The following is a 14,673-nucleotide window of genomic DNA, read 5'->3' as shown; positions in this document are numbered from 1 at the left end:
TATTAGCAGAATAGCTTCCATAATGAGCAGGAAGAAACCAATTATAGAGCAGGTTAGCTGCTGGGAAGTCTATCGGTAATGCTTGATTCCCTTATGTCCTATCAGCAGCACAATATGGGGTCTTTCTGCTCCTGTGTACTGGTAGGACAAATTGAACCTTTAATGAGAATGAACTAATTAATTAAAAATAAATAGCCCAAACTCTGCCTCCTCTTCTGTATGTAATCCTAGCTCACCTAAACCAAGCCTCAAGGTTTTCAGATAGAGAGTCCATTGGCAGTTTGGTCTTGCATGATGCTCAGCTTGAAGACCCTCCCGATGCCGTATCTCCTTGCTAGTTCCCCATATTGTGCCACTGGTAGGACATTAGTGAAGCACTGATTATGCGTTTAATCCGTTTTCCTTTAGTCTTAACAGCGGCACAATCTTTTTCCTTTAGAACAGGCATTGGATAGGTTTAGGTGAGCTGGGATTATATAATGAAGAGGAAGCAGAGTTTAAGCCATTTGGCTTTATAAATTAGTTAATTCTCATTAAAGGTCCAGCTGTCCTAATGATACACAAGGGCAGAAACACCCAATATTGTGCAGGGATAAGGAAAAACAGACTAACAACATATTCAATGCTTACAGCATCATTCATGCCCATATTGCATAACTTCACACGAGTGAATGCGTTTTGACGGTCATCCGCATGTGCCGTTAAATCATGTGAGTGAAGAAATGACGTAATCAAGTCTTGAGCTTAATTAGCGTTTTCTCATCCATTCACATGGCCGGGTGCGACATATTAGCAAAAAAATATGCCACAGCCCAGAAAGCCCTCGCTTGGCATAAATCCTTGGAATCGCTTCAAATGCCCATTGACCTTTGCGATAAAAAATCAAGCAATCTTATCACACGATTTTATTGTAGGCAGCAGCGATGCGATGCGTGATTATTCTCTAAGGGCTCCTGCACACTTGTGTTTTTCTTGGGCGTTTTTTTCATGCGATATCACTGCGTTGTTTTTTTACGCAAATGTCAATGGGACTTTCCAATGTTAGAAACGCATTGCACAAAAATTGCGAAGCACAAACTTGCGATGCGTTTTTAACACTAGAAAGTCCCATTGACAATCGCGTGTAAAAAACGCTGCAATATCGCAACGTAAAAGTGGGTGTGAGCCCTAAGAAAAGCATCGATGACGCTCAAAAATCACAGTGAACAAAGACGCGATTTTGCCGCAGTTTTCCCACTGTAATATCGCAATTGCCCGTGTGAAACTAGCCCAAGGCTAGCAGTACATGGCTGTAAATGTAAGTTGCTCCCAACTGACTCAGGTGCAACTTGCACTGCACAGCACACATGCTGTCTGATATAAACAAACAATGCATATTCACAGCCTATATCCTAGATCTCATCAGAAGTACTGCAGTGTATTATCAATAATAGGATCACAGCTTCAAGTCCCTTGGACGGACCTAAAAATTGGGTTAAAAAGAAAAAGAGTAAAATAATATCCAAGATAAAAATAAATAAAACACCTCTTTTTGCACACCCTTAGGGCTTATTTAGACGACTGCATATCGGTTCGGTTTTCAGTCCGAGCCGATATACGTTGTCCTCGTGTGCAGGGGGGGAGGATGGAAGAGCCAGGAGCAGGAACTGAGCTCCCACCCCCTCTCCGCCCCTTGCCACTATTTGCAATAGGAGAGGGCAAGATGGGGGCGGAGCTAAGTCCCGGCGCTTAGCCCCGCCCCACCCCGCCTCTCCCATTGCAAATAGTGGTGATGGGCGGGGAAGGGGCGGGAGCTCAGTTCCTGCTCCTGGCTCTTCCATCCTCCCCCATCATGCAGACAAGGACACCATATATTGGCTCGGCGTGAAAACCGAGCCGAAATACAGTCATCTAAATAAGCCCTTATTTTGCAAAAAATGAATACATTTCATATTTAATATAGCTGTATTCGTAACGCCCCATACAAGAAATTGAACCCACTTTTTATCCCACTCGGCAAAAACTATATTGAAAAAAAAAAAGGAAAAAGAATATATTCCCTCCAATAAAAGACAATGGGATGTTTTCACACGAGCGACGGTGATACCGGTCTGAGCAGCGAGTTTTCTGTGCACGAACATCGCATGTTCTCAGAACCGTAGGGGCTTATTCACATGTCAGTATTTTTCATCAGTATTTTGTGAGCCAAAACCAGGAGAGGGGCCAAAATCCAGAAGAAATGCAAATCCTTCCATTCTGCTTTCTCTCTGCACGCTCCACTCCTGGCTCACAAAATACTGATGAAAATTACTGACGTGTAAATAAGCCCTAAGGATAGAAAAACTGCATCACAATCCCATTTCTTTTTGTCCCTGGGCAATTTATGTTTAAAATCGCCTATTCTTTCCTATGGCAGGAAAAAAGGATAGGATGGGAAGTGATCTTTCTATCTCGGACCATCGGTCCGAAAATAAAATCGCTCATGGGATTAAATAGATTTAAATTAATGTTCTCTTCATGCGCATTATCTGACCACATTGCAATCAGATATTGTACATGAAGATCGCCTTTGTTAAAACACCCTAATGGCACTTTCACACGAGCGTATATCGGCCAGCCGATATACCCTAACCATCTGATGCATGGATTTCCAATTAGAGATGAGCGAGTATACTCGCTAAGGCACATTACTCGAGCGAGTAGTGCCTTAGCCGAGTATCTCCCCGCTCGTCTCTAAAGATTCGGGGGCCGGCGGGGGCAGGGAGCGGCGGGGGAGAGCGGGGAGGAATGAAGGGGAGATCTCTCTCTCCCTCTCCCCCCCCCCCCACTCCCCCCAGCTCCCCGCCGCAACTCACCTGTCACCCGCGCCAGCCCCCGAATACGAGCAGGGAGATACTCGGCTAAGGCACTACTCGCTCGAGTAATGTGCCTTAGCGAGTATACTCGCTCATCTCTAATTTCAATGCATCAGTTCAGATGGGCGTATTCCCGATGCGTAAAAACGTTCAACCGGCAAAGATAGTGCATACGGTGTGCATTTTGGCTGGACGTTTTTACGCCGGTCGTAAAACATAGTTCTGGAACCATCTTCCATCCGGAATACGGCGGCGGCTCCCAAAGATTCCTATGAGAGCTGCTGGAGAAGGGAGGTGGGAGGGAGTTAAGCAGTGTGACTGCTAAACTCCCACCCTCTTCCCTCCTCCTCTCTGCCTTTTGCCAGCTGTCTGCAATAGGAAGAGGCGGGACAGGTTAGGAGCTGGTGTGCTAAGTTTCTGTCCCACCTCCTTCCATTGCTGGCCACCAATAAGAGGGCGGAGAAGTGGTGGGAGTTTAGCACACTATCTCCCGCCCCATCCCTCCCCTTCCTCTGGCCAACAGCTGGCAAAGGGGTGAAGAGGGGAAGACAGTTTAGCAGAGCTACCTGACGGTAATCCAGGTGCGGCGTATAATCCGTCTGAATGAATGTTAAAACGGGAATTGCAGCCGTGACTTGGTCACAGCTGCCTCTCGTTCACGCGGTTTTTGGATGAGCTGTGGCCGTGACATGGCCGGCCGAAAATCTTCACGCTTGTGTGAATGCAGCTTAAAAGTGATCAAATCCATCATTTGCGCCCCAAAATTGTACCAATAAAAACTATAGCTCATTACACTAAAAACACGCCCTCACAGCTCCATTTATGGAAAAAAAAGAAAGTTCTGGGTAACTGAATGAAGCAAGGCCAAAAGCAAATTATTTTTAAAAAAGGGTTTTAAAAGTGTGGGAAAATGACACCCAGATTTGCTTCTCGTAGCAGCCATGTTTTTACTATTGCAATGAATCCCCGTGCACAATACATTTCTTCTAGGTTCAACGATTGATCGGAGATGAAGTCAACTTTCTTTTGAAAATCTTAGATCAAACAATGCTGGTGCGAGACGTTTACCGTAAACTCATCGTTGAACACCTTATTTCATCTCTATATTCAAAAAACATATATTTTTTTTATTTTTCTATCAACATGGCTGTATTAAGGCTTGTTTTTTTTTTTTGTTTTTTTTTGCATGACGACCTGTAGTTTTTATTGTTACCCTTTTTGGGGCATTTCTACTGTATTGTATAACTTATATTATGTTTTTTTGGAGGGCAGAGAGAAAATCACATCAGTTCTGTTATTGTTTTTTAGGTTCTTTTCTTACAGCATTAATGAAAAATACATTTTTTCTGGTGTTTGATAAGGTTACAACAATGCCAAAATTATATATTTCTTTTCACATTTTTCCACTTTTGCACAATGAAATCCCTTTTTTGGAAGTTATTCTTTGTCACATCGCTGCATTAAAAGTTGCAGAAGGTTTCTAGTTTTCCATATATGGAGCTCTGTGTGGTCTGTTTTTTTGCATGACCAACTGTAGTTTTTATCGGCTCCATTTTGAGGTACTTTTGGCTTTTTTAAATCACTTTTAAGCCTCGTTTGCACGAGCGTGGTTTACACGCTGCTACAGCAGTGTGAAAACCAAGCTTCTATAGCAACCAATAGGTTGCCATGGAAGTGCTCACATGGAGCTTTTTTACCAGCGCAAAATCTGTGCTGGTAAAAAAGATGGGACAGCGAGTGCCGACTCACCTGTCAGCTTTTTGCTGATGCGCTGTCCATGGTGCTAACCACAGGCTCCTATGGGAGCCACAGCAGTACTCTGCTTACAGCATGAACATGTGAACGGGCTGCTCCGTGGAGCATGGAGCAGCTTGTTCACCACAGAACTCCTGCATGTCAGCAGCATGGTTTACACGCTGCTACAGCAGCGTGTAAACCATGCTCATGTGAATGAGGCCTTATTGTATTTTTTGGGAGGTAAAATGAATTTTGGATCCGTTTTTTTTCTAGCGTTTTCAGCAATAAAAGTGTATTACATTTATTGCATGGGTCCTTATTAGAGATGAGCGAGCGTACTCGGAAAAGCACTACTCGCTCGAGTAATTTGCTTTATCCGAGTATCGCTGTGCTCGTCCCTGAAGATTCGGGTGCCGCTGCGGCTGACAGGTGAGACGCAGCAGGGAGCAGGGGAGAGCGGGCGGGAGAGAGGGAGAGAAAGATCTTCCCTCCGTTCCTCCCCGCTCTCCCCTGCAGCTCCCCGCTCCGTGCCGGCACCCGAATCTTCAGGGACGAGCACAGCGATACTCGGATAAAGCAAATTACTCGAGCGAGTAGTGCTTTTCCGAGTACGCTCGCTCATCCCTAGTCCTTATGGATGTAACAATACGAAATGTGGGTTTTGTATTTTTACCTTTTTTTGGTGAAAAGAGGGAATCATGCAAACACGTTTTTATTTTAATACAATTTTTCCTACGTTATTTTTTGACCATTCTTATTTTTTTCTATCTTTGTAGGGAACTTGAGGAGCTATGATTGCTACCATAATCCATTGCATTACTTCTGCACTGCAAATGCATTATTGTTATTAATAAGGATCATAGGCCATGGCAGACCTGGACGCCATAGTTTGGCATCCGGTTACCATGGCAAACCATCAGTCCTCCATGGTTACATCGTAGTTGGCCATTGAGGTGGGCTGTCACAGTGGTAGGCTGGCTGTTAGTCACAGCTTGCTCCTGCTGAGAATGGCATGGGCTCAGCTTCTGAACCCGTGTCATCTATATAATGCAAGTTTATGTCCACTGTGGGACCCCCTTCCCATCCAGAATGTAAACTGCTGTGCTGTGGTGATACAACCAGCTCTTAATCATCAAACTTGACTCCACTGCCCCACTACTGCTCTCCAGGCAGCTTCAGATATCCACATTGGTATTTAAAATTGGCAAGAGCAAAAACGTCATCTCCCACAATGCACCACTGCCTGTTACTGAAGATTGCGCATTCACAACTGTACAAACTGCACATGCCTGACCAGTAAAACAGCTGAGCATATAGGATGCCAATGGAGAACTAGTAAGGGGGGGACCGCAGGTAGAGCAGTATCTCTGCAGCTTTGTAAAACAAGTTATATCATTATATAGCAAAAGTACTTGTTATAGCCTTATGAAGATTATAACTTTCACTTTGAGGAATCCATAAGTACCAAAGTAGGCCGCGTCCTAATGGGGTAACAAACACCATTCACATATAATATAGTTTGCAGCTCTACTTCTATTTCCCAGAGGCCCCCACTATCATACAGTATCTTTACTATTGCATCACTATGTCCGTTAAATCATGATACGTTATAATTTATAGTTATTTATTTTGTATCACTCCAAGGATAACATGAAAGTGTAAGATTTAAAGTCCCAGAAAATACAAGATGTAGTTTAAAGGCAGGTTTTACTCATGTTATTTACTGCTACTGCAGCCATAAACCAACCATCGAGCATCATAAACCCATCACATTTCATCATCATAGAAAAGAATAAACTTTATTAACAAGTTGTAAGTTCTGGTTCGGGGGTTAAAGAGACTCCATCACCTAAGCTTATGGGTTGGTGACCTGCTGATTCTGAGGATGTTATACTTACCTCCCCCCTCATTCCCCCGGTGTCAGCACAAAAGCTTTGAGTGGTACTGCTAAGTAGTAGAGATGAGCGAGCGTGCTCGTCCGATCTTGATGCTCGTTCGAGTATTAGGGTGCTCGAGATGCTCGTTACTCGAGATGAGCACCACGCGGTACTCGTCTCGATTAAACGAGCACTGACCATTGAATTCAATGGAGCCGGCAATACAGACGGCTCCATTGAAAGCAATGGGCTGCCGGCGATCGCGGGATGAATTGTCGGTAAGGGCTTAAATATATAAGCCCTTCCCTGCAATTCATCCAGAAATGTGTAAAAATAAAAAAAATATATATATACTCCCCTGGTCCCGGCAGACGGAGTTCAACACGGCCGGCTGCAGTCCTCCTGAACTGCTCTGAACAGCTGTGAGTAGTATTCAGCAGCCGGGGATTTAAAATCCCCGCCTGCTGAATGAGCTGCCTCTGATTGGTCACAGCCTCACCAATCAGAGGCAGCTCTCACTCACACCCATTCATGAATTCATGAATGGGTGAGTGAGTGCTGCCTCTGATTGCCCTTCCCGACAATTCATCCCGCGATCGCCAGCAGCCCATTGCTTTCTATGGAGCCGGCTGTAGTGCCAGCTCCATTGAATTCAATGGGCTAACATTGTTCTTCTCTGCCACAGCTGTTACAGCTGTGGCAGAGGAGAACGACCTTTACGCTGACAGTGCGGGGGGGGGGGGGCTCACTCTTGCCACTATTGTGGCTTAATAGTGGGGCCTGGGAACTTGAGATGCAGCCCAACATGTAGCCCCTAGCCTGCCCTATCCGTTTCTGTGTCGTTCCCATCACTTTCTTGAATTTCCCAGGTTTTCACAAATGAAAACCTTAGCGAGCATCGGCGATATACAAAAATGCTCGAGACGCCCATTGACTTCAATGGGGTTCGTTACTCGAAACGAACTCTCGAGCATCACTGAAAGTTCGACTCGAGTAACGAGCACTCGAGCATTTTGGTGCTCGCTCATCTCTACTAAGTAGTCCTCCCATTCTACTCCTATAGTGGGAGGTCTACTTGGCAGTGCCCATCAATGCGTTGAGTGATGGATATCAGTGCTTACACGGGGGAAGCAACAGGGAAAGTAAGTATAACCCTTTCATCCCCAGACTCAGCAGGACACCTATTTTCAGCACATAAGCTGAGCTTCTAGGGATAAAAGTAGTTGACAGATGCCCTTTAAATGGAAGCTATCCCATGCATCCCATCTCCTTTAGTTTCATGTGGACATTATTTATAGAGTCAAATTGAAATGATGATTGATAAATTGCCTCAGACGTCAGCACTCAGGATTTATTACTTGTTTTTAGAAGAGGCTACTGAGAAGGCATTTAGCGGAAGAGCAAATGAAAGACTTAATATGTTATAGGAAACATGAAATTAATGCAAATGCTCCCTGAATTTTAATCAACCTGGAAGGAATAGGACTTCAATAAATTCAATATATGTTTTCATGATTTCAATTTTTATTGAATAGAGAGGACTGGGGGCATTTTGCCCTGTGGGCGAGCTGCCAGGGGGAGGAGAGGACACCAGTAAGCCACTCTGCTTAGATTAATGTACTTAGATGCACAGTACTGCAGCATATTGAATCTTTAGCCCAGGTGAAGGAAAAGCTAGATATGATTCTTCACAAGTTATCTATAGAATGAATCTAGCTGCTGTATAAAGTTAAAGAACTTTGTAAAATGTTGGGAGGGGGGTGTATATGACACCGGTTCCAGGATACGATATAGAGAACAGAGTTACAAAAATAGGAACTTTTTATTTTAACCCCTTTAAACCTCAGGGCATATATTTATATCCTGGGTGTGCAGGGCTAATACGGAGCAGGATCGGGGGCCAATCCCACTTTATAATGGGTGGGTTCAGATGTTTTTGACAGCTGATACCTGCCCACAACAGTTGGGATCAGCGTGAACTCTGACCACGACTATTAACTCTTTAAATGCCACTGTTAACTATAACATTAATGTGATCATAAGGTGTTGTTTGGTTGCCATGCAAGCCATGAGTGATTGCCTATCAAGGTGTGCTTGTGGCATGTCTTGATAGACTGCCTGTCAGAATGTCGTATAATGCAATACTATGGTATTGCCTTATATTGTATGAACAATCAAATGATTGCAGGTTCAAGTTCCCTATGGGGACTAAATAAAACAAATTTTAAAAATGTTGTACCAGGCAGTGTTGGGGCACTGACGCTAGTTTTAAGGCGTAGAACACATCCAATGTAACTACATGGGGAACAGGAAATAAGTTTGTACAACACAATTTAAAGAATTTTATTTCCAACATGAAATGTTCATTACAACTAGAGATGAGCGAACGCGTTCGTCCGAGCTTGATATTCGTGCGAATATTAGGGTGTTCGGGATGTTCGTTATTCGTGACGAACACCATGCGGTGTTCTGGTTACTTTCACTTCCTTCCCTGAGACGTTAGCGCGCTTTTCTGGCCAATTGAAAGACAGGGAAGGCATTACAACTTCCCCCTGTGACGTTCAAGCCCTATACCACCCCCCTGCAGTGAGTGGCTGGCGAGATCAGGTGTTCGCCTAATATAAAAGTCGGCCCCTCCCGCGGCTCGCCTCAGATGCCTGGTGAGTTAGATGAGGGACAGTGCTGTTTATACCGGAGCTGCTGTAGGGAAAGAATTGGTAGTTAGTGTAGGCTTCAAGACCCCCCAAAGGTCCTTATTAGGGCCACTGATAGCTGTGTGTTGGCTGCTGTTAGCAGTGGGATTTTTTTTTTCTCAAAATCGCCTCTGCAGACCGTTGCACCTGGCATTAGGGACAGAAGTGCTGCATAGGCAGGGAGAGTGTTAGGAGTGAGTGTAGCCTTCAAGAACCTCAACGGTCCTTTCTAGGGCCATATTTATCCGTGTGCAGTACTGTCCAGGCTGCTGTTGGCTGTGCTGCATTTTTTTTGGGCTTCTCAAAATCGCCTGTGCAGAGCATTCCACCCTCCATTGATACTGCAGGGAAAGAATTGTATAGGCAGGGCCACAACACAGTTATTATTCATAGAATATACGCAGTGCTGCCTGTTGGTGGGAAAAAACTGAAAACAAATCTATTTGTCCAGCCTGTGTCCGTCCTTACGGGCGGTGGACACGTGTGAGCTGCGTGAAAAACATTGCTAAATCATACGCAGCCAGCTACGCTTTACTGCTGGGTTCGCCATTTGCTTTCCTTAAGTGGGAAAAAAAATACCTGCTCTGCCACAGTTAATAACTCTGCTACCCTCACGTTCTGTGACACATAAGCAGGGACACAGCACAGTTATTAAACTTCTCAGGTTCATTGAATATACGCAGTGCTGCCTGTTGGTGGGAAAAAACTGAAAACAAATCTATTTGTCCAGCCTGTGTCCGTCCTTACGGGCGGTGGACACGTGTGAGCTGCGTGAAAAACATTGCTAAATCATACGCAGCCAGCTACGCTTTACTGCTGGGTTCGCCATTTGCTTTCCTTAAGTGGGAAAAAAAATACCTGCTCTGCCACAGTTAATAACTCTGCTACCCTCACGTTCTGTGACACATAAGCAGGGACACAGCACAGTTATTAAACTTCTCATGTTCATAGAATATACGCAGTGCTGCCTGTTGGTGGGAAAAAACTGAAAACAAATCTATTTGTCCAGCCTGTGTCCGTCCTTACGCCTGTGGAGACGTGTGAGCTGCGTGAAAAACATTGCTAAATCATACGCAGCCAGCTACGCTTTACTGCTGGGTTCGCCATTTGCTTTCCTTAAGTGGGAAAAAAAATACCTGCTCTGCCACAGTTAATAACTCTGCTACCCTCACGTTCTGTGACACATAAGCAGGGACACAGCACAGTTATTAAACTTCTCAGGTTCATTGAATATACGCAGTGCTGCCTGTTGGTGGGAAAAAACTGAAAACAAATCTATTTGTCCAGCCTGTGTCCGTCCTTACGCCTGTGGAGACGTGTGAGCTGCGTGAAAAACATTGCTAAATCATACGCAGCCAGCTACGCTTTACTGCTGGGTTCGCCATTTGCTTTCCTTAAGTGGGAAAAAAAATACCTGCTCTGCCACAGTTAATAACTCTGCTACCCTCACGTTCTGTGACACATAAGCAGGGACACAGCACAGTTATTAAACTTCTCAGGTTCATTGAATATACGCAGTGCTGCCCGTTGGTGGGAAAAAACTGAAAACAAATCTATTTGTCCAGCCTGTGTCCGTCCTTACGCCTGTGGAGACGTGTGAGCTGCGTGAAAAACATTGCTAAATCATACGCAGCCAGCTACGCTTTACTGCTGGGTTCGCCATTTGCTTTCCTTAAGTGGGAAAAAAAATACCTGCTCTGCCACAGTTAATAACTCTGCTACCCTCACGTTCTGTGACACATAAGCAGGGACACAGCACAGTTATTAAACTTCTCAGGTTCATTGAATATACGCAGTGCTGCCCGTTGGTGGGAAAAAACTGAAAACAAATCTATTTGTCCAGCCTGTGTCCGTCCTAACGCCTGTGGAGACGTGTGAGCTGCGTGAAAAACATTGCTAAATCATACGCAGCCAGCTACGCTTTACTGCTGGGTTCGCCATTTGCTTTCCTTAAGTGGGAAAAAAAATACCTGCTCTCCAAGAGTTATAATAACTCTGCTACCCTCACGTTCTGTGACACATAAGCAGGGACACAGCACAGTTATTAAACTTAGATTATTCATTCACTAGAGGCAGTGGGGCCTTTCGTTTTCCAAAAAGGGCAAAAATTATATTTGGCCTGCAGTCTTGCGCCAATTTATTTCCTGCCTGGGAAATCTAATCACTGGTAATACAGCATGCTGAGGGGTAGGGGTAAGCCTAGAGGACGTGGACGTGGACGTGGCCGAGGACGCGGAGGGCCAAGTCAGGGTGTGGGCACAGGCCAAGCTCCTGATCCAGGTGTGTCGCAGCCGACTGCTGCGCGATTAGGAGAGAGGCACGTTTCTGGCGTCCCCACATTCATCGCCCAATTAATGGGTCCACGCGGGAGACGGTTATTAGAAAATGAGCAGTGTGAGCAGGTCCTGTCCTGGATGGCAGAAAGTGCTTCGAGCAACCTATCGTCTACCCGCAGTTCTGCGCCGTCCACTGCTGCCAATCCGAATCCTCTGTCTGCTGCTCCTCCTTCCTCCCAGCCTCCTCACTCCACTACAATAACACCTGCTCAGGAGCGGGAACACTCCCAGGAACTGTTCTCGGGCCCCTGCTTAGATTGGGCAGCAGCGGTTCCTCTCCCACCAGAGGAGTTTATCGTCACTGATGCCCAACCATTCGAAAGTTCCCGGGGTCCGGGGGAAGAGGCTGGGGACTTCCGCCAACTGTCTCAACAACTTTCTGTGGGTGAGGAGGACGATGACGATCAGACACAGTTGTCTTGCAGTGAGGTAGTAGTAAGGGCAGTAAGTCCCAGGGAGCAGCGCACAGAGGATTCGGAGGAAGAGCAGCAGGACGATGAGGTGACTGACCCCACCTGGTGTGCAACGCTTACTCAGGAGGACAGGTCTTCAGAGGGGGAGTCAAGGGCATCAGCAGGGCAGGTTGCAAGAGGCAGTGCAGTGGCCAGGGGTAGAGGCAGGGCCAGACCGAATAATCCACCAAGTGTTTCCCAAAGCGCCCCCTCGCGCCATGCCACCCTGCGGAGGCCGAGGTGCTCTAAGGTCTGGCAGTTTTTCACAGAGACGCCTGACGACCGACGAACAGTGGTGTGCAACCTTTGTCGCGCAAAGCTCAGCCGGGGAGCCAACACCAACAGCCTCACCACCACCACCATGCGCAGACATATGATGGCCAAGCACCCCGCAAGGTGGGACAAAGGCCGTTCACCGCCTCCGGTTTGCACCCCTGCCTCTCCCCCTGTGCCCCAACCTGCCACTGAGATGCAACCCCCCTCTCAGGACACAGGCACTACCGCCTCATGGCCTGCACCCACACCCTCATCTCCGCTGTCCTCGGCCCCATCCAGCAGTGTAGTTCAGCGCACCGTTCAGCCGTCGCTTGCGCAAGTGTTCGAGCGCAAGCGCAAGTACGCCGCCACGCACCCGCACGCTCAAACGTTAACCGTCCGCATCGCAAAATTCATCAGCCTTGAGATGCTGCCGTATAGGGTTGTGGAAACGGAGTCCTTCAAAAGTATCATGGAGGCGGCGGCCCCGCGCTACTCAGTTCCCAGTCGCCACTACTTTTCCCGATGTGCCGTCCCAGCCCTGCACGACCACGTCTCCCGCAACATTGTGCGCGCCCTCACCAACGCGGTTACTGCCACGGTCCACTTAACTACGGACACGTGGACAAGCACAGGCGGGCAGGGCCACTACATCTCCCTGACGGCACATTGGGTGAATTTAGTGGAGGCTGGGACAGAGTCAGAGCCTGGGACCGCTCACGTCCTACCCACCCCCAGAATTGCGGGCCCCAGCTCGGTGGTGGTATCTGCGGAGGTGTATGCTTCCTCCACTAAAACACCCTCCTCCTCCTCCTCCTCCTCTGTCTCACAATCAAGATGTGTTAGCAGCAGCATGTCGCCAGCAGTCGGTGTCGCGCGGTGTGGCAGCACAGCGGTGGGCAAGCGTCAGCAGGCCGTGCTGAAACTACTCAGCTTAGGCGATAAGAGGCACACGGCCCACGAACTGCTGCAGGGTCTGACACAGCAGACCGACCGCTGGCTTGCGCCGCTGAGCCTCCAACCGGGCATGGTCGTGTGTGACAACGGCCGTAACCTGGTGGCGGCTCTGCAGCTCGGCAGCCTCACGCACGTGCCATGCCTGGCCCACGTCTTTAATTTGGTGGTTCAGCGGTTTCTGAAAAGCTACCCACGCTTGTCAGACCTGCTCGTTAAGGCGCGCCGGCTCTGCGCACATTTCCGCAAGTCCCACACGGACGCTGCCACCCTGCGCACCCTGCAACATCACTTTAAGCTGCCAGTGCACCGACTGCTGTGCGACGTGCCCACACGGTGGAACTCTACGCTCCACATGTTGGCCAGGCTCTATGAACAGCGTAGAGCTATAGTCGAATACCAACTCCAACATGGGCGGCGCAGTGGGAGTCAGCCTCCTCAATTCCTTTCAGAAGAGTGGGCCTGGTTGGCAGACATCTGCCATGTCCTTGGTAATTTTGAGGAGTCTACCCAGGTGGTGAGCGGCGATGCTACAATCATTAGCGTCACCATTCCTCTGCTATGCATCTTGAGAAATTCCCTGCAAACCATAAAGGCAGCTGCTTTGCGCTCGGAAACGGGGGCGGGGGAAGACAGTATGCCGCTGGATAGTCAGGGCACCCTCCTGTCTATTTCTCAGCGCGTACAGGAGGAGGAGGAGGAGCATGAGGAGGATGAGGAGGAGGGGGAAGAGACAGCTTGGCCCGCTGCTGACGGTACACCGGCTGATTGCCTGTCATCCTTTCAGCGTGTATGGCCTGAGGAGGAGGAGGAGGAGGATCCTGAAAGTGATCTTCCTAGTGAAGACAGCCATGTGTTGCGTACAGGTACCCTGGCACACATGGCTGACTTCATGTTAGGATGCCTTTCTCGTGACCCTCGCGTTGCACGCATTCTGGCCACTACGGATTACTGGGTGTACACACTGCTCGATCCACGGTATAAGGAGAACCTGCCCACTCTAATTCCCGAAGAGGAAAGGGGTTCGAGAGTGTTGCTATACCACAGGACCCTTGCGGACAAGCTGATGGTAAAATTCCCAGCCGACAGCGCTAGTGGCAGAAGGCGCAGTTCCGAGGGCCATGTTGCAGGGGATGTGCGTAGATCGAGCAGCATGTACATCCCAGGCAGTGCAACAGTCTTTAAGGGCCTGGCCAGCTTTATGGCTCCCCACCAAGACTGTGTCACCGCTCCCCAGTCACGGCTGAGTCGGCGGGAGCACTGCAAAAGGATGGTGAGGGAGTACGTAGCGGATCGCACGACCATCCTTGGTGACGCCTCTGCCCCCTACAACTACTGGGTGTCGAAGCTGGACACGTGGCCTGAACTAGCCCTGTATGCCCTTGAGGTGCTTGCTTGTCCTGCGGCTAGCGTGTTGTCGGAGAGGGTGTTTAGTGCGGCTGGGGGAATCATCACCGATAAGCGTAGCCGCTTGTCAACCGACAGTGCCGACAGGCTAACACTCATCAAGATGAACAAAGGCTGGATTTCGCCAG

At 47.9% G+C, this 14,673-nt stretch overlaps 1 protein-coding gene across 2 annotated transcripts in view; it reads right to left on the bottom strand.

Annotated features, from left to right (window-relative positions):
* CTNNA2 (catenin alpha 2) overlaps positions 1–14,673 on the bottom strand; it is a 2,255,723-nt gene that overhangs the window by 131,234 nt on the left and 2,109,816 nt on the right. The gene's annotated exons all lie outside the window — the stretch shown is intronic.

The sequence above is a fragment of the Eleutherodactylus coqui genome, chromosome 7 (genome assembly GCF_035609145.1).
Source record: "Eleutherodactylus coqui strain aEleCoq1 chromosome 7, aEleCoq1.hap1, whole genome shotgun sequence".
Lineage (NCBI taxonomy): Eukaryota > Metazoa > Chordata > Amphibia > Anura > Eleutherodactylidae > Eleutherodactylus > Eleutherodactylus coqui.
This window is presented reverse-complemented; position numbering and strand designations above follow the sequence as displayed.